The sequence below is a fragment of the Tamandua tetradactyla genome, chromosome 10 (genome assembly GCF_023851605.1).
Source record: "Tamandua tetradactyla isolate mTamTet1 chromosome 10, mTamTet1.pri, whole genome shotgun sequence".
Classification (NCBI taxonomy): Eukaryota; Metazoa; Chordata; class Mammalia; order Pilosa; family Myrmecophagidae; genus Tamandua; species Tamandua tetradactyla.
Genome location: NC_135336.1, coordinates 45,430,794 through 45,457,934, shown reverse-complemented (window position 1 = coordinate 45,457,934; position 27,141 = coordinate 45,430,794). Strand labels below are relative to the sequence as shown.

The 27,141-nt window shown below is 37.7% G+C and overlaps 1 long non-coding RNA gene across 1 annotated transcript; it reads left to right on the top strand.

Annotated features, from left to right (window-relative positions):
• The first annotated feature begins 23,739 nt into the window (after positions 1-23,739).
• LOC143647889 (uncharacterized) lies at positions 23,740-26,773 on the top strand. The gene is made up of 3 exons (XR_013158255.1): positions 23,740-23,854; positions 25,074-25,181; positions 26,588-26,773. It is a non-coding gene; the product is annotated as an uncharacterized LOC143647889 (long non-coding RNA).
• The last annotated feature ends 368 nt before the right edge of the window (positions 26,774-27,141 follow it).

Sequence of the window (27,141 nt, the reverse complement as noted above, 5' to 3'; positions counted from 1 at the left end):
TTCTCTTCTTCAGGAATTATAAAATCAAATTCTCCTGGATTGAATAAATGGGCCATTCTTCTGCTGATGGCTGAAAACCATTCTTTATTCAGCTTTTAACAAACAATTATTGAGAGCTCAGTATAAGGAAAGTTAAAATAATTAGTGTGTTTGGGAACTTCCATAGAGGCTGTGGAGGTGTGCTGCTCAAATGACTTTCATGAGAACCTGCTGGGAGGGTTGCAGTTAGCTGATAGCCTCCAGCTACAGTGCCTCTGGGTTTGCCCTGTGTTCACCCTGCCAAAGCCACATTCTTCACGGGCTTCTTCCAGCTAGTGCCTAAGTATGGTATGATTATTTAGAGCCAGGCCATTTCTGCTCAACTCCCCTAATGGGAAATCTTTGCTTGGGTGCACCCAGTGGCCTGAGTGAAACTTTCTCCAAGCTGTACTGTCGTCTGCTGTTCCCCCTACCCAATCTTCTTTCTTTCCTGTCCTTTTTTAGGTATCAAAATTGCATAATGATTTGAAGGCTTTCCCACCTGTATCTGCTTCCCTTAATTCTTCACAGGCATTTTCCCCAAGAAACCTCTTGTGTGACTAATTTCACCTTGGCATCTGCTACTTGGAGGAGTCAAGACAACACATGTTCCTAGTCCGGGAGTATAGATGAAACATGCACAAATAACACAGAATGCTTTTCATTCCATTTCATTCTAACACCAAATGATAGAATTAAAGTATAATAGGGACATGCAATCCTAGATTTGAAAAGAGAAGTATAGTTTATATTTCCTATAGAATGTCAGTTCCTCGAGGGCAAGAACAATGACAAATATAATTATTTGCTTATTTTATATAACATATCTCATGTGTGATAAATAAAAGCATTTAAGAGAAGAAAAATAATAATAGTAGAAGTAGTAGTAACACTACTAATTTATTGGGAGCCTTCTCTGTGCCAACCTTTTGGCTCTTTGTATATATATATTTTCCTAATATTTGTAACAAGATGAGGAAAGTGCAGAATGAGGTAGGTTAAATAAGTAACTTGAGATCACCCTGGAGCTCGTCAGCGGCTATGCCTGGGTTCAGATTCATGGACCTTTGTTGCTTTGAATTTCCCATGATAGTATGTTATGTCTTAAAATGATCTTTAAACATGGATTGGACCCTAATCTTTATGGGCAGTTTGAGGAGGACTCCTGCTTAATGGCTGGGAATAGGCTAGACTAGAATCTTGGCCCATCGTTCCTTCCATATTGCAAGCATTTCATGAAGTATTTCTAGGAATTTTTAAAAAAGAAAGGGTGATATTTCTTCTTTCCCATTAGATCTTGTGGTCTAGAGTAGTAGAGCCAAAAAGCAGCACAGAAATAGGCCAGGTATAAAAGACCACATATCTTGATTCCATTTATGTGAAATATTCAGAATAGGCAAATCCATAGAGACAGAAAGTAAATTAGTAGTTGCCAGAGGCTAGAGTCTTGGAAGTTGTTAGGTACAGAGTGTCTTTCCAGGGCAATAAAAATATTTTAAAATTATTGGTGATGGTTACACACCATTGGTGATGGGTACACTTTGAATACACTGAAACCTTTGATTGGTTCACTTTAAAAGGGCGAATTTAAAATTTTATATTACATGAATTATATCTCACTTAAAAAACATGTATAAATAAAAGAAAGTGAATTATCATTCATTTCTGTTTTTTTTTTACCTTGCCTTTTGAGAGCCTGAATGGCCTCTTAGTCTAAAATGTGTGCACACAAACCACTCTTTCAGACTACTCTTTTACAAGGTTTCAGAGTAAATTTGTTTGAGTATAGTGTTTGAACCAAGTACCAATCAAGTTCTCAGCTCTGGATTTGGATCTAGTTGTCAGGCTTAGGTGATGCCCCAATGACACAGCAAGCAGGATGGTTCCTATTTTCATAGGTAGAGCTCGAGCAATTTCTGTCCCTTGGTGCCTGATGGGGACATTGATTAGGGCATGGCTACACATCTATTTGGAACCCAGGAGGTTTGGTTGTGCTCTGTCAACAACACAACGCACTTAGTTGGTGCCCACAGGGTGTGGGAACTTTCTGTTCTTGGCAGAAGTCAGGGAAGCTTTGACTCTCCCTGTAATTCCCCTGTCCCATGAGGAACTGCAGGGCTGGGCTGTAGACAAGGAGTCTTTCCATCCAGTTCCACCTAATTATGGCAGCCAGATGCTGAAAGGTTCTGGATGAGTTGGTTGTTGTATTTGTGCTTCAAGTTTTCTAGTTGTAGAAAGAGGTTAATGATGGCAGATCCAGATATGGCTATGGGAATAGAGTCTGAAGGGATCTTATTATCATTGTGCCCAACACAGACCTAGAGACAAGAAGTGACATAGGCAGCTAATGGCAGAGCTGGGACAAAATCCAAGACTCTAAATTCCTAGTCTAGGAGTCTCTCTATTTCTGTTTGGTTTCTTATAAGAAGCTACATGATTAGAAAGTGGAAACCAAAATAAAGCAGTGGGCATTACTGTGATGGTTTTATGAACCCAGAACTTTCTGCTTTGCTATCTATAAAATAGATGCAGTAATTCCCCATTCTGGCTCTTATATTTTCTTTCTGTAGCTTTCTCTCTAAACTATTTTCTAGCAATCCTGGGCATAATTTTCCAAGTATTTCTGAAGTGGAACCTCAGAATTCAACTCACTTCATTTCTAGTCTATTCCACAAACACTTTTTGAGTATGCACCTGGTGTATGTTACAAGCATTATCTTAATTAATTATCACAATAACCATATAAAGTAGGTACCCGTTTTACATGTGAGGAAACAGGGGCTCAGAGAGGTTATGTAATAACTTTCCCAGCATCAGAGCTTGAAAAGTGGCAAGTCAGAATTTGAGCCCTAACCCCAGGGGCAGAACTCATCTTTACCCTGTGACACAGTCGGAGCAAAGTTGGAATGTAATGTAGGATTCTTCTGAATCTCTTAAGTCTCTCCAAAAAGACTTCTTCTTCTCTGGCCATGAGAACATGCTAGGTGCATGGGATTACACTGGTCATTGAATATTTACTGAGTCCCTACAAGGTACTCAACACCCTGCCCAGCCCTGTTAGGGGTGCAGAGACACAGGGTCTAAGTCCTGGAGGATGATATCCCTGTAATAGGATGGAGGTCGTGAGATAATAGGGCCCAGACCAAGGTCACAGGCTAGTTTGTGACCCAAAATTTGGACACAGGACTTTTGACTTTGGAACTTGTGCTCTTTCTTCTACAATCCTTTTAGACTGATTTTAGCTTTTATGCATAAGAGAATCAGATCTGATAGGACCAGAACCTAAACAAACATCTTACACAATTCTTAGGGCCAAGTTTTGCCATCTTCTTTCTGATTGGAGATATCCTTTTGCTAAAATCTACTGTTATGTTGGTGCCAGAAAAAAAAAATGTTTTGAGACTGTGATCCAGAAACATTTCTATGTCTTTCCTTGATCTTACGCCTTATCTTCTTTTCTACCATTGTTCAACTTTGACCTGTAAACTGCTTGATATTTAAAAAAAAATCCTGCTCAGCTTAATTTTCAAATCATGCTGGTCCATATTCTTTCCATATTTTAACAACAACACATGTACAGAATGAGCTAAACTAGTTTTCATACAGGACAGTTTAAAACCCTTGGTTGAAGAGCCTGAAATCATATGCATCTCCTGACTTCAAGGATAAAAGTTAATAACAGCTTTGACTGACATAAAAATAAAGCTAGAGGAGGAAGGTAAAAAATGAGGCAGTGCTGTATGATATTCTGAAGAGCTGGTAGGATCATTTGATTCACATATTCAAAGCTATGGAACTTTTATACTTCTTCATATGTGGTCACCATGATGTCCTGATTGGGGTGTAGACAAGACCATCTTTATGACTGGGTAGTTGTCACTAGAAGGACTTCAGAAAGGGTTTCTGAAGAAAATCTTTCTCTTCATCTGAAATTCTACCATTAGAGTTTCATTCTCCTGAATCTGAAAGTTTTACAGGAGTTTTCTTTTAAAACATAATTACCTTTTAAAACAATAACACTTCGTGTTCTTGCATAGTAGCTCAATGATTGGCTAACAATTTACTTATTATTTTATTGTGTTATTAATTAATAGATTAGCATATTGGACTATGCCATTGATGATATCGTTTTGTAGACAAGGGAACTGAGGCCCTGGAAGGTTTTGATTTGCTAAAAATCAATAGTAACAGAGCAAGAATGAGAACTCAGGTTTGCATTCTTATCTACTTTTTTGAAATTTTTTACTCATTGTGCAAAACTTCATGTGTATGTGTATATCATTTGTGTTTTCTTCCAAAATTTATGCAATATCAAACCTAAAGGGTAAAAAAATTAAAGTCTTCTTTTCTTCCTTTTCCATTTCCCTGTGGAAGTAGAAATGCTTTTGGTGAATAATTTTGGACTCCTTGGTATGCACATGTACTCATGGATGCATACATAATGAAATACAGTTTTGTTTTACATTAATGGAACACATATCATTTGCAGTATTCTGTAACTTGCTTTATTTTATTTTTAAAATTTGTGTTTTTTGATTGTTATACTAATAGGCATATATATGTGTATTTTTTTTTCCCTGCCAGTGTGAATGTATTCCTGCACTCCTCTCTCTTCTCACTTTTTCCCCTTTATTCCTCCTTCCCTCACTACTTCCTTTCTGCTTTTCTTGAATTCTTCAGAGGGAAGTGTTGGCAGAAGCTACTAATTTGTGACCCAAGACTTCCTACTACACAGCTTCTATGCTGCCTACTTTCCTCCACTCTTCAAAGGACCTTTCTCCTCAAAACCTTAGAGAAGATTCTTACAGCAATTTATGGCAACTTCAGATCCCAGAGCATTGTGATTGCTACATTCCCTTGGGGCAGTGGGTCTCAAATCTGACTCATCATCAGCATCACTTAAGAGAGATTATGATGATACAGATGCTTGAGTATCATCTTGGCCCTACTGAATCAGAATATATAACGATAGGACTTGGAAATTTTGCATTAAATTGTCTCAGATAGTTAAGATGTACATATAGACTGAGAACTATTATCTGTACATCTATTGGCTAAGCTTGCCATCTAACAAACATTTAAACATATACTTTATCTATATTTAATGTAGAATTAATCGGTACCTATAACCTCCTCTAGAAGAAGGCACACCATGAATTCTGTTCCTCTCCTCCTCATCACCTTACTATTTGTAATTATCTAAATTATTTCAAGTTAGATGACTGTCTTGGATTCATAGACAGGAGGTCACATATGTAAAAATGCAAAAGATTTTTCCATACTATGATCCTCATTATTCACAGGCTGAAAGGCATTAAATCTATTTTGAGGTGAACAGGGGTCAAGAAGAGACAGCCGAATACCTTAAACATAAGACCTTTGACTCTCATGGTTTGGCTTCACTTTGGCTTATGAGATGGATGGATATATTTGTTGACTTTTGAAAACCTACTTCCCATCAGCCTCACGGTATTTTTAGAGTTTTAAAGTTAGCAAACAGCACAAATAGCCTTATGAGGATGCTGTTATCTTGTAGAGTTGTGCTGTCTCACAAAAGCAAATATAGGGATTTCTTATACAGCACAGTTTAGAATTGCAGAGATTGTACAGCTCACCCTAAAGCTGTGTCTCTACTTTGCAAGTCTTTCTTGGGGCTCTGAGGACAAGCACATGCATTTCATGATGACCATGAGTATAATTCATTGGATCATGCTGATTGTGTATACCTATTTTCTTTTTAAGTCTTTAAAAGCAAAGTCTAAAAAAAGAAAATCTGTTCTTCAGATATATGTTATTGAGCTAACTACCAGTTGGGAGACCACTTTAAATCACCCATTTAGAGTTATGTGATTACCTACAGTTTTATAATTACCACAACAGATTTCACTGTGTTATACAGTCCTAGGTTTAACTTCTAACTTTTCTTCTAGTAACATATACTACCCAAAACTTTCCCTTTCAACCACAGTCGCAAATATAATTCAGTGCTGTTAATTACACTTACAATAATGTGCTACCATCACCACTATCCTTTCCAAATATTTACAATCAACCTAAATAGAAATTTGGTACAAATTGAGTATCACCCCCCACTGTCTACCCCATTTTATTCCCTGGTAGCCTATATTTTAGATTCTAATGTTATGAGTTTGCTTATTTAATTAGTTCCTGTCAGTGAGATCACATATTATTTGTCATTTTTTGTCCGGCTTATTTCCTCAGCCTAATGACCTCAAGGTTCATCTGTGTTGTCACATACATCAGGACTTCTTTTCTTTTTACAGCTGAATAACATTTTATCTACGTGTGTACCGTATTTTGTTTATTCATTCATCAGTTTATCTTGGGTTGCTTCTATCTTTTGGCGATTGTGAATAATGCTGCTATGAACATGAGTGTGCAAGTGTCTGTTTGAGTTCCTGCTTTCAATTCTTCTGGGTTTCAATTCTAGAACTGGGATTGCCGGGTCATATGGTAATTCTATATTTAGCTTTCTGAGGAACTCCCAAACTGTCTTCTGCAGCAGACACACCATTTTACATTGCCACCAGCAATGAATGAGTGTTCCTATTTCTCCACATCCTTCTCAACACTTGTAATTTTCTGTTTTTTAAATAGTAGTCATTGTAATAGGTGTGAAATGATATCTCTTTATAGTTTTGATTTGCATTTCCCTAATAGCTAATGCGATTGAACATCTTTCTATGTGCTTTTTAGTTATTTTTATACTCTCTTTGGAGAAATATCTAGTCAAATCTTTTGTCATTTTTAAATCGGGTTGTTTGCCTTTTTATTGTTGAGTTTAAGGATTTCTTTATATGTTCTAGATATAAACCCTTACCAAATATGTGGCTTCCAAATAGTTTCTCCTACTGAGTAGGTTGTTTTTTTACTGTCCTTTGATACACAAAATTTTTTAGTTTTGAGGATGTCCCATTTACCTATTTTTTCTTTTGTTGCTTGTGCTTCTGCTGTAAAGTCTAAGAAACCATTGTCTAACATAAGATTCTGAAAATGCTTCCCTACCTCTTCTCTAGGAGTTTAATAATCCAGGCTTTAATATTTAGGTCTTTGATTTATTTTGCATTAATTTTTGTATATGGTGTGTGTTCTAGTTTGTAAGCTGCTGGAATGCAATATACCAAAAAACGGAATGGCTTTTTAAAAGGGGAATTTATTAAGTTGCAAGTTTTCAGTTCTAAGGCTGTGAAAATGTCCAATCTAAAATATCCAAGGAAAGATATCTTGGTTCAAGAGGGCCAATGCTGTCTGGGGTTTCTTTCTCAACTGAAAAGGCACATGGTGAACATGGTGATGTCTGCTAGCTTTCTGTCCAGGCTTCTTGTTTCATGAAGTTCCCTGGGGGTGTTTTCTTTCTTCATCTCCAAAGGTCTCTGGCTGCATGGGCTCTGGAGGTTTTTCCAAAATGGTTCCTTCTTAAAAGGCTCCAGTAAGCAATGACACCATGAATGGATGGAGACACATCTCCATGGAAACCACCTAATCAAAAGTTACCACCCACAATTGGGTGGGTCACATCTCCATGGAAACAATAAAAAAGCTCCCACCCAGCAATATTGAATGAGGATTAAAGAACTTGGCTTTTCTGGGGTACAAAACGTATTCAAACTGACACAGTGTGAGATAGGGGTTTTCTTTCATTCTTTTGCATATGGATATCCAGTTCACCCAGTACTGCTTGCTGAAGAGACTATTCTTTACCTTCTGGATGGACTTGGAAGCCTTGTCAAAAATTATTTGGCTGTAGCTGTGAGGGTCAATTTCTGAGCTCTCATTTTTATGCCTTTGGTTGGTATGTTTATCTTTGTGTCAGTACTATGCTGTTCTGACCACTGTAGCTTTGTAATATGCTTTAAAATCAGGATGTGTGAGTCCTTTAACTTCTTTCTTCTTTTTCAAGATATTTTTGGATATTCAAGGCCACTTTCCCTTCCAAATAAAATTGATAATTGGCTTTCCTTTCTGCAAAGCAAGTTGTTAGAATTTTATTGGGGTTGCATTGAATCTGTAAATCATTTTGGGTAGAATTGACATCTTAATGATATTTAGTTTTCCAAGCCATGAATATGGAATGTCCTTTCATTTATTTAGCTCTTCTTTTATTTCTTTTAGCAATGTTTTATAGCTATTTTTGTGTGTACAAATCCTTTATAATCTTGGTTAAATTAATTCCTATATATTTGAGTCTTTATGTTGCTATTGTAAATGGGATTTTTTCTTGATTTACTCCTCAACTTGCTCACTCTTAGTGTACAGAAACATTACTGATATTTGCATGCTGATCTTGTGCCCCCTACTTTAAGTGTTTTTTATCACTAAAGGATGCTGTATTTTGTGAAATGTCATTTCTGCTTCAATTGAGATGATCATATGGTCTATTCCCTTTGTTTTGTTGATGTGGTGTGTTAAAGTAATTGATTTTTTTATGTTGAACCACCCTTTCATACTTGGGATAAAACCTTACTTGCTCACAGTGTAATTCTTTGATGTTGTATTGATTTGATTTGCAAGTATTTTGTTGAGGATTTTTGCATCTATACTCATAACAGAAATTTTTTTGTAATTTTATTTTATTGTAGTATCTTTATGAGTTGATGCTGGCTTCATTGAATGAGCTAGGTAGTGTTCCTTTCTCTTCTACTTTTTGGAAGAGTTTGGGCAATATTGGTATTAATTTTTCTTGGAATGATTAGACCTACTCTGAGACATATTAATCAGTATATCAAATGCCAAAGATAAAGAGAGAGTTCTGAAAGCAGCAAGAAAAAGTGATTCATTGCATACAAGGGATAAGACTAAGTTCTGATTTCTCATCGGAAACCATGGAAGGGAAAAGAAATGATACGGTATGTTGAATGCACTAAAAAAGAAAAACTTTTTCTTATGGTAGAATTCACTTGTGAAGCCACTTGGTTCTGGGTTTTTTGTTGTTGGTTCATTCTCTTTACTTATAATTGGTCTGTTGAGATCTTCTATTTCTTCTGGAGTCAGTGTGGGTGGTTTGTACGTTTCTAAGAAATTTCCAATTACATCTAGGCTGCCAAATTTGTTGACATACAGTTGTTCATATTATCCTTTTATGATCTTTTTTATTTCTGTGGGGACAGTAGAATATCTTCCCTCTCATTTCTGATTTTATTTGCATCTTCCCTCTTTTTTTTTCTGTATTGGTCTAGCTAAATGTTTATCAATCTTACTGATCTTTTCAAAGAAGCAAGTTTTGGTTTTGCTAATTCTTTCTATTTTTTATTCTCAATTTCATTTATTCTGCCTTAATCTTTGTTGTTTCTTTTCTTCTGCTTACTTTGGGATTAGTTTGTTTTTTTCTAGGACTTTTTCTAGTATCTTCATGTGTGAAGTTAGGTTTTGATTTTAACTCTTTCTTCCTTTTAAAATGTAGGGTTATAAATTTCCCTCTCAGCACTGCCTTCGCTGCATCCCATATGTTTTGACATGTTGTGTTCTTGTTTTCATTTGTCTCAAGACATTTACTGATTTCTCTCACAATTTCTTCTTTGACCCACTGATTGTTTAAGAGCATTCATACAAAAGACAAATTACTATTGGGATTTGCATTTACCCTTTTAATTAACTTTTACTATGATCTTCCTTTCCTCACACTACTTCAAGCCACTTTCTCCTGTCTTTTCCTTTTAATCTGCAGAACTCCCTTAGTAATTCTTGTCTGGCAGGTCTTTTATTGATGAGCTCTCTCAATTTCTTTTATCTGTGAATATTTTAAACATGTTTTGAAGGACAGTTTGTTGGATAAAGAATTTCAGCTGAAAGTTTTTCTTTTTTAGTGCATTCAACATAGCATATCGTTTTCTTTTCCCTTCCATGGTTTCTGATGAGAAATAAGAACTTAGTCTTATTGATCCCTTGTATGTAATGAATCACTTTTTCTTGCTGCTTTCAGAATTCTCTCTTTACCTTTGGCATTTGACATACTGATTAGTATGTCTCTGAGTAGGTCTATCAGAGTTTATTCTGTTGGGAGGTCATTGCACTTCTTGGACATGTATATTTATGTGTTTCATAAGAGTTGAGAAATTTTGGACAATTATTTCCTCAAATATTGTTTCTTCCCCCTTTCCCTTCTCTTCACCTTTTTGGTCACTCATGGTGCATATGTTTGTGTGCTTCATGCTGCCACTGAAATCCCTGAGATACTGCTCATTTTTTTCCATCTGTTCTTCTGACTGAATGATTTTGATTGTCTTGTTTTCTAGCTCACTGATTCTTTCTTCTGCCTATTCATATCTGCTGCTGTATGCCTCTAGTATATTTTAAATTTCTACTATTGTGTCTTTCATTTCCATAATTTTTGTTATACTTCTTTTTATACTTCTTTTAAAACTTCTTTTATGTCCATGCATTGTCTTAATATCCTTTATATATTTATGCATATTTTCCTTCATCTCCTTTAATTGATTTAGAGGTGTTTGAATATCTTTTACTATGTGTTCCAACTTCTGAGTCTTCTCTGAAATTTTAGTTTGTTCCCTTGATTGGGCCATATCTTCCTGATTCTTAGCATGGCTTGTAATTTTTTGCTGATATCTAGGTATATGATTATTTTGATGAATTAACACTAAAAGTCTGTTTCTCCCTCTTGTCTAGGATTTTAGTGTTGATAGTTAAGGTTCATTTTTGACACTTGATCCAACTTATTCTGGACCTTTAGAATAGCCCATATTTAGCTGTCCTTTTCTCAGCTCTTATTCATCTGGTTCTTGCCCTGGATATGCTGTACAATTTTTAAGATTGTACTTTTTGTGCAACTGTTTCACCTCCAGAAGAGAGCTTCCTTTCCCCTGTTCCTTCTCTAGGAATCTTAATCAGTTCTGTTTGTTGTTATGCAGACTTTTCTTCCCATCTCCTATGATTTGTTAAAATTTTCTCCCTCACTCAGTGCCCCATTTTTCTTACACTTTTCATTTCTGGGACCTGACTTATCTTACAGGTTCAATTTAAACACCCTTCCCCTCCCGTATTTTTTCCCTCTAAGGCTTTTCTTCTTTCTGTTTCTTCTCCTTTAGGATATCCTGCACAGGGTAGCCAGATAGTGTCAATCCAGAAAGGTGGGTCACTTCAGAAAAGTCTGTTTTGCCTTTAGGTGGGTTCAGCCAAGTGATATTGGATTGAATGAGAGCATAGCAGTTCTTGCCAGCATTTCTATGGTGATTTCTCTTCCATTTTACTTTTTCCCTGGGGACCTTTTTGTATGCAGCACTCTTCAGTGGCTTGTGTTCTTGGGTCTCTGTGGACTTTAGTCCCTGTGGCTGGATATCTGAGGAGTTTAATTCATTGTTGTGATTCACACTTCAGTCTCTGTCTATGATGGGACCCAGGCCATGTTGCCTCTGTGCAACATCCAAGCTATGTGGGAGGACCAGATGAGGGGGAGGGAAGTGGGAACAGTCCACTGCTTCCAGACAAAATTTTCCTACCTGATATTTTCCTGTTTCTTCAATTTAATACTTGTGCAGTTTTTCTCTGTTTCTACCATCCTCCAGAGTTCTAAGCAAGTGAAGTTGTCATTTTTTTCTCCTAAACCTCTGGGGAGGCTTTTTCAGGGGCTATCTTATGTCACCTTGTTGATGATTTTCCTCCTATGATTCTATTATTTTTTATATTCTTAATGGAGCTTTTGGTCAGAGGGCCTGACCAACGTCAAGTTATCATAAGTACTTTAACAGGAAATCTTCTTAATATAGGGTGCATAGTTCAAGAGACTAAGAATTTAGCTTGCCCCAGTGTCCCCAAATAAGAGTACTGTTTGTTGGGAAATTTATTTCTCAGTTTTCCTCACAAATTCATGTCCAGTGCATATATTCAAGACATAGATTAAAGCTAGAACCTGAGAGAGTTCAAGTCCCAGGAAAAATTGAAATAAAATATCTCTATGTGAAATTTTGATCCATCATTTCTTTCTGAGGCTGCTGTGGTTTGGAATAACAGTCATGACAAATACTAAGTAGACAGAAGCTGAATCTCTTTTTATAAAATTGGCACCCTTGACATTTCCTCTTATTGCATTTGCAATATTATGCTTGGATCTGTAAATGGTTAAAGTTATAAGCTGTGGTGAAGAAGCATAATGGAGGAGGAACTTCAGAGAGTAGTTGTGAATGAAAGAATATGACCCCAAGATATGTTTCCTTTTTTGGAAGTGAAACTCCTGGGTCTTTAGGTAGGCATAGCAAAAGATTAGTTGTTATGAAACTGGGGTGTTTGGCTTGGTGTTTACCCTGGGAAATTCTATTCTCCCTTTAAAGCAACCTTGAAATTAGGATGTAGAGCAGAGGGTAAGAGTCCAGTTAGGTGAGTTCTGAGGGATGAAGGGAGAAAGAAACATGAAAATAGGTAGCCAAGATGATTCCAGCAAGATAAGCCACACCTGCTGAGATACAGAAAAAATGGGGAAATATAAAACAGCATGTTGGGTTGGGACTCATACTTTTCAACCAACTATGTAAATGTTTTTCTTGGAGTGTAGACTAGATGTTATCTAATTAGTCCCTTGCCTTTTAACTCCAAGCTGAGTTTTCTCATCCTCCTCCTCATATCTTTTACCCTCACTTATTTATTCACTAAAATCTCCACATTTATACATCATCAGCACAGTACTTTACTATATACTGCTATAGTCTCTGATCTTATAGAGTTCACAATCACTTATTCAACCAACCAGAACAGAGGGATTTATGATATAAATTAAGAGCTCTGTTATTGCAAGGGAAGGAATTGGTAATAATGCTATGGGTAGAAATAGTAAGAAAGGTTTTGAAAAGAAGGTGGCATTAGAGAAAGAATAGCTGATCTCCACTATCACTTCTAACTTTTAAAAGTATGTAATTTTGCTTATTCCTGTCTTTCTAGTCTCCAGAAGTGTATTTACTTATTAACAAACACTTAATATAAGGCTTAGCATGTTTCAGCACTGTTCCAGGCATTACAAATGCATACTCATTTAGTCTTCAAAATAACCCGTAGGGGTATATGCTAATATAATCCTCATTTTATCTATGAGGAAATTGAGGCACAAAGAGGTTAAGTACTTTCCCAACTTTACATAGCTAGTAGTTGGGAAGCTGAGATTTGGACCGGGTTCTCTGGCTTCAGAGTCTGTGATCTTAACCATTATATTAGGTTGCATGGTTTTGAATTTGAGTTGGTGTTTTTCCACAGGGGAAAAAAATGGAATGATGGCCACAAGATCCAATTCTCATCAATTTCCTATTAGAAGGGATGAGTTCATTTTCTTTCTTTCTTTCTTTTTTTTTGTTTAAATAAGAGCCAATTGTTTCTAAGTGGTTTTTGAACTTTTATCATTCTAATTTTTCATTATGCGGGAAATGACTTGGAACACAGGGTGAAATGAGGGAATAATTTAGGGTTCCTTCTAAAACTGAGACTATTTCTATGAAGTCAAAGGAAGGAGGCTGTTTTTGTGTTCTCTTGGGCTAAAGAGTTGTTCTCTAGGGCTATTATACTCTTTTCCTCATTATACTCCCATTCATGCATCCATCCCAACATTGCTGGTTGAGATGAGGTTATATAGTAATGCAGTCTTGGTACCTGGCATTAATGAGCTTAGAATTAAATTGAGGAGACTAAAAACACACCCCCCCATGCACATACACACACATCTACACACAATGCCTTAACCTTCAAAACTTAACAGCATGTAAGTAAGCACCCAAAAGAAGAGTTCAGGGAACTGAGAGATCAGTGGGTATGTTTCATGGATGGACTGGGTTGGCTAGATGGGGAAAAGGCAAACTGGATATATCTTATGCACCTCTGCGGATTCTTAGAAGATTCTCTCATCCATTGGCTCTCTTTCAGCTGGTGCTACTGTATGTGAGAGTTCTTGGTCCATGAAGTTTTACTACCAGAGACTGATGAGCTACATGCATGAAATTTCTGGCTCCTCCTACCACTTCTAGACTTGTATGAAATATCACATAGCTAAGAGTGGGCTCTGGCTTCCTAAGTAACTCCCAAAGGGGCCAGAAGATACAGTCTAGTAGTGTGGAGGAATTTCTTAGGCTAAAGAAAGACAGAGGATGGAAAGAACTTTTGGAAATAAATATTTTTTCCTCTAATGGACTCATCTGGGATAGTTTCTCTGCTCTGCCTATCTGAAGACATCCTAGATAGGTGAGCAGGTGGACCTGCTAATGACTGGTGGAGTCTGAGTTTTGGTGTAAAGGCCGTCATTGTTATGCAACATAGCTTAGCATTCTTCCATATTTCATTTCCTTTTTTCTTCATTGTTGTATCCCTGGAGTTGTACATCTCCCATGTATTAGTTAAGGTTCTCTAGAGAAACCGAAGCAACAGGAAACACTCTCAAATATAAAATTTATAAAAGTGTCTCACATAACTATGGGAACACAGAGTCCAAAATCCACAGGGCAGGCTGTGAAGCTGACAATTCCGATGGAGGGTCTGGATGAACTCCACAGTAGAGGCTCATTGGCTGAAGCAGGAAGAGAGTCTGTTTCTTCTGAATCCTCCTTAAAACACTTCCAATGATTAGAGTAAGCATCATTCACTGCAGAAGACACTCCCCTTGGATGATTACAAATGGAATCAGCTGTAGATGCAGCTGATGATCATGATTTAATTCTATGAAATGTCCTCATCACAACAGACAGGACAGCACTTGCCCAACCACACAAATAGGTACCACAACTTGGCCAAGTTGACACATGAACCTGACCATGACACCTCAATAAAATAAAACTGTAATTTCTGCCTCAGGTTCTGTTTTCTAGAAATCCTGGAATAAGACAGATGAGTGGACCATCTTTGTAGAATATAGGATATACAAAGAAATAATCTGGATTGGGAATTTTTATGTTGAAATTAGTCTATATCAAGCTTTGGAGGGCTATGCTGATGGCCAAGTGGATTCTTTGAAAGGCATTTGAGCAGAGGAGTGACATGATAAAATAGGATTTAGGAAGGTAAATCAGGTAGAAAAAGAAAATTGTCATGGGGTCAGGTGGGCAGAACTGGGCAGGAAGAGTAGTTACAATTTCAATGTGAGGATGAGGATAGGACCACACTATAGGAATTTAAATGGTAGATGAAGAAGGTTAGGATGGCTTTGGCCATCTGAATAAAATGGGAAACAAAGCCACTCACTAGAAGTGAGTAAGAGGAAGGTAAAACTTGGGGAGGACAATGTCAGTGTACCTTCCTGAGATAGGAACTCCTGAAGATCCATGGTTCTTTTAATCCAATCTTGTGACTGCAAACTTATTATGGGGGGGGGTCTTTTAATTAGGTTGTTTCTATGGACATTTGACCTACCCAATTATGGTTGTGGCCTTTTGATTAGATGAGATGTGACCCCACCAATTCAAGGTGGGTCTTAATCCGCTTACTGGAGTCCTTTAAGAGGGAGATATTTTGGAGAAAGTTCAGATGCTCAGAGACACACAGAAGCTCATAGAGGAGGCCACTGGAACCAGGAGCTGGAATCAACAAAACCTGGGAGCAAAGGGCCAGTAGACATTGTCATGTGCCTTCCCATGTGACAGAGGAATCCTGGACATGATTGCTTTTCTTGAGTGAGGGAATCCTCTGTTGATACCCGAAATGGACATTTTCATGGCCTTAGAAAGGGGATTTACCTAAAAAATTCCCTTTGTAAAAGCCAATCCATTTCTGGTATATTGCATTCTCGCTGCATTAGCAAACCAAAACATTGGGTCTCATTGTTTCTTGATGGGCCTGGCTGTGTGGCTCTGGTTTTTCTACTCTCCATCATTATGCTCACAGGATTCCCACAGAATTTCTCACTTCATGACTAGTTTGTATACTACAAACAAATTGCCAAAAGATCAACCAGGAATTTGTAGGGTCAATTCAATCTTTTTTTGTTTGCTAATTAAAACTATATTATATAAACTGTTATTTACAGCACTTTTAAGGAACAAAACAGATGAACCCTGTGGTTATATAGCAATTGGTTTTTTTCTGGTTGTGAAGCCAGAGTAACCACAGGACAGTCATGTAGTCAGGCCTTTTGTCTAGATCTTACTGCTCATGAGAAGGTAGAAGATGGCTGAGATAACAACCTATGCTTTTTGGAATAGGAAAGATCAGGAATCAGAAATGAAAAAGGTGAAGCTTGTTTTTTTTTTTATCCTCAGCTACATTTCAAAATATTTTTGACTACTTTTTCAATATTTTATACATTGGCCAGTCACTGAAAACTTCGTCATGTAAAAGTTTCCTCTGTTCAAGATTGCTTACCTAGAAAGAAAATACCCTGCCTGAGCATATTTTATATGCTGAGCAGACAGGCAGAGATAAACATAAACCAGAGGAGAAAATGTGTCTACCTAGACTCTGAGTTGAGAACATTAAAGAATTCTTAACTTAAAAAAACAAAAATGTGGAAATGGATCTCATAAGGAAAAAAGGTGATTTGTTGTGTGAGGTTGTGGTTTCCAACGACTTAGAATGTTGTCTGACTAGTGACTCAGATAGGAGTCTGCTTTGACTCAGCTAGCTAGTCTTTCTGTGGTGACATCGTTTATAAGGTGGGTCTTTAGCCAAGGCGTAGTAGTCTAATAGTGGCATCCCATGTGTCTTTTGCTTTGAAGCGAGGATCCTGTTGCTTCTGAGGAGATACCACTTACCTTTGAGCTCCCACAACTGCTCTTGCGGAGATCCACTGTGACCCAGAGGTGCATTTCTCAGCAGCCTTTTGGCTGTGTGTATTGGTAAAGAGTCAGCTGTTTGTCATCAGTAACCAACTGGTTTCAGTTTCATCACCAGAAGATTTTAGTTCCCATGTGAGCTAGGAACAGCTTTTAGAAATTAACTGAAGACTTGTGGGAGCCTGGACAGTACAGTTAACACCACATTGTGTCATGGGTGGGAGGCTGAACAGCCTCGGTTGGGGAGTTTTGAAGTAGTGGTGTTGGGAGAGGGGGAAGCATCAAACTTTGAAGCAATGGAAGATGCATAAAATGCCACCTCAGCAAGGAACTGTGAAGAGAGAGGTACAAGGAACACAGGGAGGAAAATTAAACTAGAAACAGTGGTTTTTTAACATACTTCCGCACACAGGAGAAAGTGTGTGCTGTAAGTTGCCTCCTATAACCATACCAAACATGCCCATGCTAGGGGCTATGAAACTGCTCGAAATACTGCCACAAGGGCCACAGGGTCATGGACCCTCTCCAGGTTTAACTTCTTTTCTTCTACCCACTTCCATTTTTTTCACACAATGGCTTACCTCCATCTCTGAACTGTTTGGCTTTCTCATCTTGCCTAGGCCCATTGGCATTTGGCTTTGGTCTATTTCATTTGACCTGGCAATCTCATAAGATACTGCCCATTAGAATTTTCTCTTGGCATCATAAATCTCATTTGTGGGCTAGAGGTTTCCTGTATCTGTGTTGCCCATACCCTAGGACATAGATGTCCAGTGTTTACAATGGGCCCATTGAGAAAACTTTCCATGAAAAAGCAAAACCAAAATAAAACTCAACCAACCAACCAATCAACTTACCAAAATCCTCAAAGCATCTTTTCCTATGGAGAATGATTGCTGTGACTCCAAGCCAGGCTGCTTGGACTCCCAAGCCAATTAACCCCTAGAGGAATTTCCTAGGCTGTAGCCACTGCTTACTACTTCAGCTGCAGGTGAAAAAGTGCAACCGAGCCAGCAGGCTACCTTACAAATGCTCAGCTGACCCCTGAGCCTTGCTAGGGACAGCTCTGAACTAATTTTGTCTCCAAATTTATAGAACTGACATCTGCAAGATGCTTGTGAGTTGCTTACAAAGTACCGGTATTTGCTTTGGATTCAAGGATTTGCCAATCTGTGTCATTTCTTCAAAACTTCCCAACCGATGCCTTCTTGTTACATCCGGTGGTGTTTGTTTAATTCTCTTCTAAATACCATTCCATGGGAATCTGTGACATACTTTCTTTAAATTCTCCCCTCTCTTTCACCTCTTACCTAGTGGTATTTCCTAAAGCCTGGCCCTAGGTCTTCTGATAATCTCTTTTTATACTTTCTTCTCTAGAGGATAGGTTTACTTTATGATCCCAACTCTCACTTTGTGGATAACACTTGCTTCCATTTTTCCAGCCCCAGATTCTCACTTGAGCTCTAATACTGCATTTTTAGCTGCCTATTTAGGTGCTTTTATTTCTTCGGAAATCGTTATATACAAGCTTGAGCTTATTTCCTTTAAAAACTTCCCCAACTTCTTCCAGTCCTATATTTCTAGTCTTAGAATAGATATTTTTCCTTCTTTTTCAATTCCTGTATACACATTCATCATTTTGTCCTGTTGGATTTTCTTTTAAACTGTTTCCTTACTTTATGTTCCCTTCCTTTCCATTTTCATTGCCATCCTCAAAGCCTAATGTTCTCAAATAACCTCTTATCTTCCTGATGCTAAATTTATCTACTCCAAATATCACTTCTACTCTGAAACCATTTGTCACTCTCCTCTCCATAGCCTACAAGGCAAAAGAAAACCTCTTAGCCCAGTGTATCTAGTGCAACTCATGTATTTGATTTTATCTTTCTTAGCAGTAGTTGGGGAGATCGTGGACCCAGGGAGGCCCAAGAGAGGTAGGAATAATAAGGAGGATATGGCGCATGTTGTAAAGGCAGAAGTTACCTTAGTAGTGACAGGTTTTTCAAGTTTAATATTGAGCTGGGCCATTGCTCATCAAAGTTGGGTGCAGGGAGTGAATTCAGGCACCTGGGTTAAGAATTCCGGTGTAAGCTCCGGGATAAATACCTGATCCTTGTTGTGCTGATGCCAAATAAAATGGGAAGATGGAGAATAGAAATGAGATTATTCTGTAGCAGGCTGCATTTGCACCAGACAAAGAAGAAAGAGTTGAAGAGATGCAAGGTTATGTGACTAGGTAGAGGTTATTTTTCCCATTCCTTAAACCAGCAGTGAGGTCTTTCCTGACCAACCTTTCCTCCTCTCTGATTTTTCTACATAGCAGTTATTCACCTCTGACATATTCTATATTTTACTTGTTTATTATTCCACTGCCCTACCAGAATGTAAGGCTCACAAGGGAAGGAATTTTTGTCTGTTTTGTACGCTGACTGCAGTTTTCCCAGCTCTCAAAACCATAACTTGCATGAAGTAGATGCTCAGTAAATATTTGTTGAATGAGTGAATAGGTGGATTCCCTGGTATTAAACCTTATTTATTTACTCATTTATTCATTTATCAATTAGAATGATACCTTCTACCCCTCAAACATGTTAAATTTATTTCTCTTTTAAATAGTTATTTATGCAAGAAAGTCTGCTTTCTCTTTAACTATCCAGATTCCATCTCCATTTTCAGGTACTGGCCTTGTTGCATCACCATTGGGAAGCCTATTCCATTATCCCATCAGTTATCTCTCATTCTACCTGAAGTTCTTGCTCTTTGGATCTCTTGGGAGTTATCACAAACTGAGAGGTTGGCATGTATTTTTGCTCAATGCCTCTCTCTGACCCTTTCTGAACTTCATCTTCCTTTACTGTCAGTATCATATCCCTTAGCCTTTGATGGCATTTACTTCAGGTATATACATTTCACCCATTCATACATTAGTCTAGTACCCTGGGAAACATGTCTCTAATGCCATGGGTAATAGGGTGTTTTACCTGTTGAGTGTTAAACTATGGGAAACAGAAATAAATTTGGCCCACTATAAGACCTTAAGGAAACCATAGTCTAGTTAGATTGTAAAGTAATTAAAATTTAAACTCCTTAGAGGTAGAGACCTCTTTAAATAAATATATTTTGTGTGTTTTCACCTTACTTCAAATAATGCTAGGTACTCAGAGACCTCAATAAATTTGTTGAATTATGGAAGTGTAGAACTCTAGCATCAACAGGAATTTAGGGTTTCCTAATCTAATCACCTCATTTTATGGTTGACAGTACAAATCCAGAGAAGCTGAACAATTTGTCAAGAGTCACACAGCTAACTAGAGGAAGACGTGGGTTGAGAGAAACCAGGGTCCTTAACTCACATGTCAAACACTTTTTTCTGTCTCTTGGTATCATTGTTAGAAAAACAATGCAGAAAACCAGGATGACTTATGTAAAAATAACTTTAAGAATACTGATTGAAGTCCTGTAAGAGTAATATTCAGTAAAATGAAATATCCAATATGAAAGTGCTTAATATTCCTTGGGTGCTCTCAGTGTGTAGATTTAGAAGATATTAAAGAATCTCTGGGAATAATGCATCACACTTAGATGCTAAGTACTATTGTTCACCAGTGTGTGACCCTGCAGCTTAGATCAATCGTTCAGCAATACTCAAGATTGCTTGAGTACCCAGAAACTGGTGGTCCTTCCATAGCTATTTCTAGTTTTCTTATTTTCTAGCTCCTGCCTCTTGCCTAATCTTCTCTGCTTCTGTTTAATTAATAGACATCTCTGATAAGTGAGAAACTGAAATTTTAGTAGACACACTTCCCTGCTTTCTCTTGGGCCACATATAGATTATGTGGCAGCATACACAAGAATCTGATGATGATTTTGATTTGCATAATCTGTCTCCCTTCTGGATCTAAGAACTTCATTCTTAGCAGGGCTAAGTCTTCACTCACTCTTTCTTTCAAGTTCTGGAGCAATGGGCTAGTTGGTATTTGGAGAGGGGAAGGATTTGGTGACAGAGAAGTTTTCTTCCAAAGTAAAGTCTAAGAGAAGGTGTTCGAGGTAGATATAAACCATCACAGGTCTCTGACTCACTTTCAGCTCTAGGGAAATTTCAGCATCTCTTTGAAATTAATTTAATTCTAAAGAGTTTTTCTGATGGGAACATTGTGAGAAAACCAGTTGAAGACTCAATATATTTGAAAATAAAAATTCATATATAAGTATAGCTGGAAGCTATATGTTTTCCGATAATGAGTGAGATTAAAAAATAATGAACTGACCACAAAGATTTGAGAAAAGCATGTAAAAGAAAAATTGGGGTGAGCCTTTTGTGAACCAGATGATTGTGATATCATTTTACTCCTTTCCCATGGCCGTCACATGATGTGTGACAGGTAAGGATTTCTACTTAGAAATGGAGCATTTCTCAAAGCTCTTGGGGAAATTCCCCTCCCATTGATCTAGGGTAGGCCAGTCTTACTCCCTTTGTTCAGTTATTAGAAAATGCCCTATGATTTTTACCTCCAGAGATGTATAATTGCTTACCATGAACAATAACTCACTAGGCAGATTTGGTCTGATCTTCTGAGAGGTTCTAGCTGTGGGAGAGATGGAAAAATCTACCACCCAAAGGCACATGAGGCTGCATTAGATTTGAAGAATGGGGTCAGGAACAAAGGCATGTAGACACTGGGTTGAAAAGCTGGTTTGGAAGTGTGGTTTATGTGTGGTAGGCCTCGCTTGGTGCATGGATGGGCATCCTCAGACAAATTTCATCCTTTTACCTTTGAACTACATTATATGCCAGGCTCTATGGGTAACTTACTTTTCAGATGAAGAAAACTGGCAGAGCTTGGGTTGGTGGCTTGCTCATGATCAAAGAGGCAAAGCTGCCATCTTTGATACTTTAGTAATGGTGGTGAGATGAGAAGAGTGGTGATGCTTCATACATTGAGCATCTCACCTCCCAGCAGCGGGTTTTTACGTTGGTCCCCTTTCAAATCAAATGCTGACAATTTCATTTTAATCACAGGACCAATTACTTTTTACACATTCAAGCAGATTATGCAAAACTGCAACTAACAATATGTGAAATGTTTATCTGGGGGAGATTGGTCTTTGCTGGTATTCAAAGGCTGTAGAAATTTTCTGGTTTTAGTTCTTGAATGAGCTAGAATGATGGTCAGTCTATAGGTAAACTGAAACAAACTGCCTTCATCCTAGTGGGGCTTTTATAGAGGATGACTTTTATCATTCTCACATTATTAGAGTACATAACTGAGATGAAAGACAGCAGGAAATGTAGCAATGCATACTTACTGGTAGAAGAAGATGCAAGCAGGAGGCCTCCTGTCAGATCCTTATTTGTACAGTGAAGCAATAAATGCTGTGGAATCAGCATTATAAAAACCTTTTCCAAGTGTTTAATCTGGATCTGGGTCTAACCCAGGCACATTTTGATGCAAAGAGAGGAATCATCTAATGTGATATTTCCACTCACCCCTACCATTCCTTCTTACTGTCATGAACAAAGAAAGTTTTGAATTGAAGAGCAGGATTCACTAATTTGAACCTGGAATTCTGGGTCAAACTGTACCCTGACACATTTTCCATAGAGCAAGTTCAAATTCCTGAATGACTGGACCAAATTGTTCTCCTAAGAATGGGAGTGACTCAGCATTGACAAGCCTTCTGGAATTGCCTCTCTCTAGAGCAAGGCCAGCCTGTGAGTTGAGACATAGAATCTTGTCCATAATTCCAACTTTGGCTCTTTTGCTTCTTTAAGGTTGAGAGAATTCATGAAGGTGAAAAAGGGTCTACTTTACTCCAGAAAGAATTGAAGTTATATTGGTATTCCATTCACCTTGGGGATATATATTTCAGTAAGACAGGATGAGAAAAGCTTCCTGAAGGCAGGGGTGAGAGAGATGTTGGTCAGTCAAGAGTGTTCGTGAGCTTAAAGATGAGAGGAGGACTGACTTGTGAGCTCTCTTCCAGAGGAATGAATGCAAAGTGTTAACATTCCCTGCTATTTACATTTTTCATTGCAAATACCTTCACTGTGAAAAATAGTTTCAATAGGGAAGACAGAATGCGTTCAGACAAGAAGGTCAGGAGTTATGACAGGCAGAAGTAAAATGAAGACTAACATCAAGGAGGTGTATCATCACTATTGTGTTTTTACATTGATCTACATGTATCTACTTCTTTTCAAAATTCTGGGAAATCATCCAAGAAATAGCACACATATTCTGACTTTGAAGTAATGGATGGATTTTCATGACTACTATAAGGAAATAAGCTTTATAATTTCTTCTCACTGTACAAGGCACAGTAGTATGTACTGTAGGTTATCTAGTGTTTATTTCCTTGAAACTTCATAGTAGTGAACAATTTTCTTTTATTTAAAAATTTTTTGGATTTTATGAATCATGCTAAAGGCTTTAAATCAGAAATCCTTTGAATGACTGGGAAAAGTAGAAATATTTGTGATTAATTAACAACATTTACAGCTTTTTAGAACTGTATTTCAGTGGGCCTGTAAAGGCATTATCTTATTCACCATTCGAGGTATTGTCTTGTTATTGATATTGCAAGCCAGTTATCAGTAAGGTAGGACACTAGTTGACTCCTGAGATGCCCTAGTTGGTGCTCAGAAGTAAAGGTGATAATGTTTTGTGTGGTTACCTTTCTCTTGAACTAGCAACATCTACATCAATTGAACTCCTCCTTTTTCTTAATATAGATTTTGTGCCTACATTCATTTTAGTGCAAATGCTATGAAAAACCAGTATATGCTCATATTGTGGGAGATGTGATAGTAAAAAGGAGACTCTGGATCAATGAAAAAGCCTTGAGAAGACAGTGAAAGAAAGTCATTGACAAAAACATAGAAGTTCACATTGGGTGTGATGGTGGAGGAGGAGAAATAAAATTATGACCACCTGTGAAAGGTATTATGAACAAGTTGCCCTGCTGATGGTATTTTTTTTTATCCTGCTGATGGTTTTAATGAAAGGAATGTAGGTGATGGGGACATCCAATGGAGAGAAGCATGGCAGGCAAGAGTTATTAGATGGCCAATACCACTGTGGTATCTAGGAAGAGAAGATATCAAATCCTGATCCATCAAAGCCAAGGTCAGTGCTAATAGGAAGGAAAGATGGTGGTATAGATGTGGGGCTCAAGGAGAGTTTTCCTGGCTACCTCTAAGATTTACCGTATGATGTGTAAGAAGGTATTCTATGGAAACAGTAGGTCAACTACCCATTGAAGATGTGGCTAACACAAGTGTGGGAGAGGATTGAAGATAAAATTTGCAGTGATGATCCAGGAAAGTTAGGAGACTAAATCCAGGAGCCAGTGTACCCAGGCCCTTATGTGTTCTGTTGGGGAAAGGAGGGAGACATTGCTACTTTTAGCTAAGGAGAGTAGGTTTTACTTACTAAAGTTGTCCAGGAAACTTTGGCATGTACTTGCAGACTATCTTTTAATGTTTGATTATATGATAATTTTGTATTTTAATGAAACACTTTGATAAAACTTCCTGGTAAGGGAATTTGCCCCATATTACAAATGTTCCCCAGTGCTGGGAAAGGGAAATTTCCAACTGGCAGCATTCCATAATACTGATTACTTGGAAAAATTAATATAACAGATACAGTGATTTAGGTTTTGTTTTGAAATCAAACATCCCTCACCATGCCCCGCCCCCCCAGAAGAGTCAGTTCAATTGTTTATGGTCACTGAAAGATCAATTTCATAGAAGGTTGAACTGCAGCATAGCCTGTATATAATGTATTTTGGAGAAAGCTTGTGTGAGCTCTTTATTCCTCCTCTATTCAAACCTCAGAGAATCAGTAAAAAATCTTAGTTTGGAATAAACAGTAAAATCTCAAGTGAAGCATAGAGCCATTTGAAAAACACTCTGTTGGCCTTTCTTTAGGAGTGTGTGCTAATGAATGCCTTGGGCCCTTTCTCTACTGCTGGAATCATGGTATTGGATGAGCAATAACTCAGCCAGCCAGTGCTTTGCATACAATCCCACCAAAGCTAGCACTGTGGAAACACACAAGACCAGGTTGTGCGCAATGAATTCACACTCAGGAGTGTTTGGATTGGGAGACATACTATCTAATAACCATGGGAGACAGAAAAGAAAAGTCACTAATCCATTCTAAATGGTGGGAGAAGACAAAAACAAAGTGCAGAAAATTAGAAAAATAATTATCACCAAATTTAAATGAAAACCCTTATAACAAAAACTGGACAGATGAATCTGACCTTTAGCTGTGGAAAGATATCATTTTCATGAACTGAACTGAAAGGGCTAATTTACATTTTTTCTTTTTTTTCCAGTTTTCAATGACTTTAAGTAGATGTTTGGTTCTACATGGGTAGCTTCTTTGTCTCTCTGAAAAAGGAAAATGGTCAGCTTGACACACCTGGATGCAAGCAGCCAGTCAGGTGATCTTTGTGAGATGTATGACTAAAGTTCTCAGATCAAGTCTTGTTAGTAAAGGGGGCATTTGGGGGTTTGCCCTGAGAAACAATTTTATGATTTGTCTTGTGGAGGGATTTCCTTCCCAAGATGAGCGTGACTGACACTGAACTTGCTGTGGGACCCTTCTAAGAGGTGATGAGGACAATGTGCCTTGTAGGCAGTTAGTGGTTGGCAGAATAATGCCCCCACCCACAAAGATGTCCTCCTCATGCCTGGAATCCATGAATTTGTTAGTTTACATGGTGAAAGGGAGTTTGCAGATGTGGCTAAAACCTTAAGATGAGGGAAATTATCCTGGATTATTATACGGTCCAATCAATCATGAGTCCTTAAAAGCAGAGAATATTCCCTTGGCTGTGTTCAGAGAGACAGCGATGATGGAAGAAGGTTCAAATAGATGTGATGTGAGACGGACTCAACCCACCATTGCTGGCTTTGAAAATGTAGGAAAGGAGACACCAGCTAGGGAATGTGGGAAATCTTCAAAGGTGAGAAAAGGCAAAAGAGGTGATTCTTTCCTTGAGCTTCCAGAAATGAACTCAGCTCTCCTGACACCTTGATTATAGCCCCTTGAAGCCTATTTTGGACTTCTAATGTGCAAAACTGTAAGATAATAAATTTGTATTTTTTTAAGCCACAAAGTTTGTGGTAATTTGTAAAGCAGCAAAAGAAAACCGAAATAACATTGCAGTATGTCAACACCATCCCTTTGTTGTCTACTGCTGTTTTGTTTTATGAATTTTATCTAAAGAAAACTATAGGTTAAGCCAACTTTTTAAGGAAAATCTTGAGTATAGAATGAACATGATTTTAAAGGATGAAATAAGTAAGTAGACCTACCAAGTAAATTCATTAACAAATGAATTCATGTATTCACTCTGTTCATTCACAGTTCTCTTGGAACCCCTACTATCAGGCAAACATTGCATGAGGTTCTGAGATTAAAACCTGAATAAAGACCGATTTTATCATTCCCTCAAGTAGTTTTAAGTCTTTTTTGGGTGGGTGGGACACACTGACTATAAACAGGCAATTCCAATGCGTCATCACAATAGATATTTAGAGTTCATTTTTCTCTACCAACCTAAGTCAGTCACCACTCCTTCATCCAATTTCCAATTTCCATAAATTTGTCTAAATTGGATATCTGCTATTGTCCCTTCCATTGTTCTTTTTTTTTTTCATTTCTGAAGGATCGTATGGCTTATCTTCTGTGTATTATTATTTTATTTATTTATTTATTTAGTTTTTACATGGACAGGCAATGGGAATCGAACCTGGGTCTCTGGCATGGCAGGCAAGAGCTCTGCCACTGAGCCACTATTGCTCTCTTCTGTGCATTATTGATCTTTTTTTTTCTTTCTCTTAGGAACCTGTGAAGTATGACTGTGCATTCTTTCTCTGGAAAAATGAATCATAAAACAATCATTCCTGGTACTAAGTACTACAGTAGGAGGAGAAAGCTAGCTTTCTGAGCTTTCTTTAGTTCTAGAAGGTGAGATAGACGCATCCGAAACTTGCCTTTAATTTGGCATTTCTTTCTGCTGAGGTAGTTCAGAATAACTCGGAATCAATGAAGAACTGAAATGATGCAGTAAATAAAATAATAATCTGGGTCGTATTTTTTTATTGTCACCCATTATTTTCTAGAGATGTAAATCCTAAGGGTCTTGGTAGATTCTGTTGGTGAAGACAAATCTTTCCTCACCAGTGGTTGGCTTTCTAAATTATGAGGTATGTCTGCTCAGGAAAGAATCTAAATCAAGGATAACTAGATTAATTCTCTGAGACTCTTTTTTTCCCCTTCACTTGTTGACACTATTGATAAGGGGATGGTGGCAGGCAAAGAGAAAAATAAATCTAGTACCAAGCAAAAATATCTGGGAGACTTAAAACTGTAGAATTCTCTGCCTGTAAGTATCT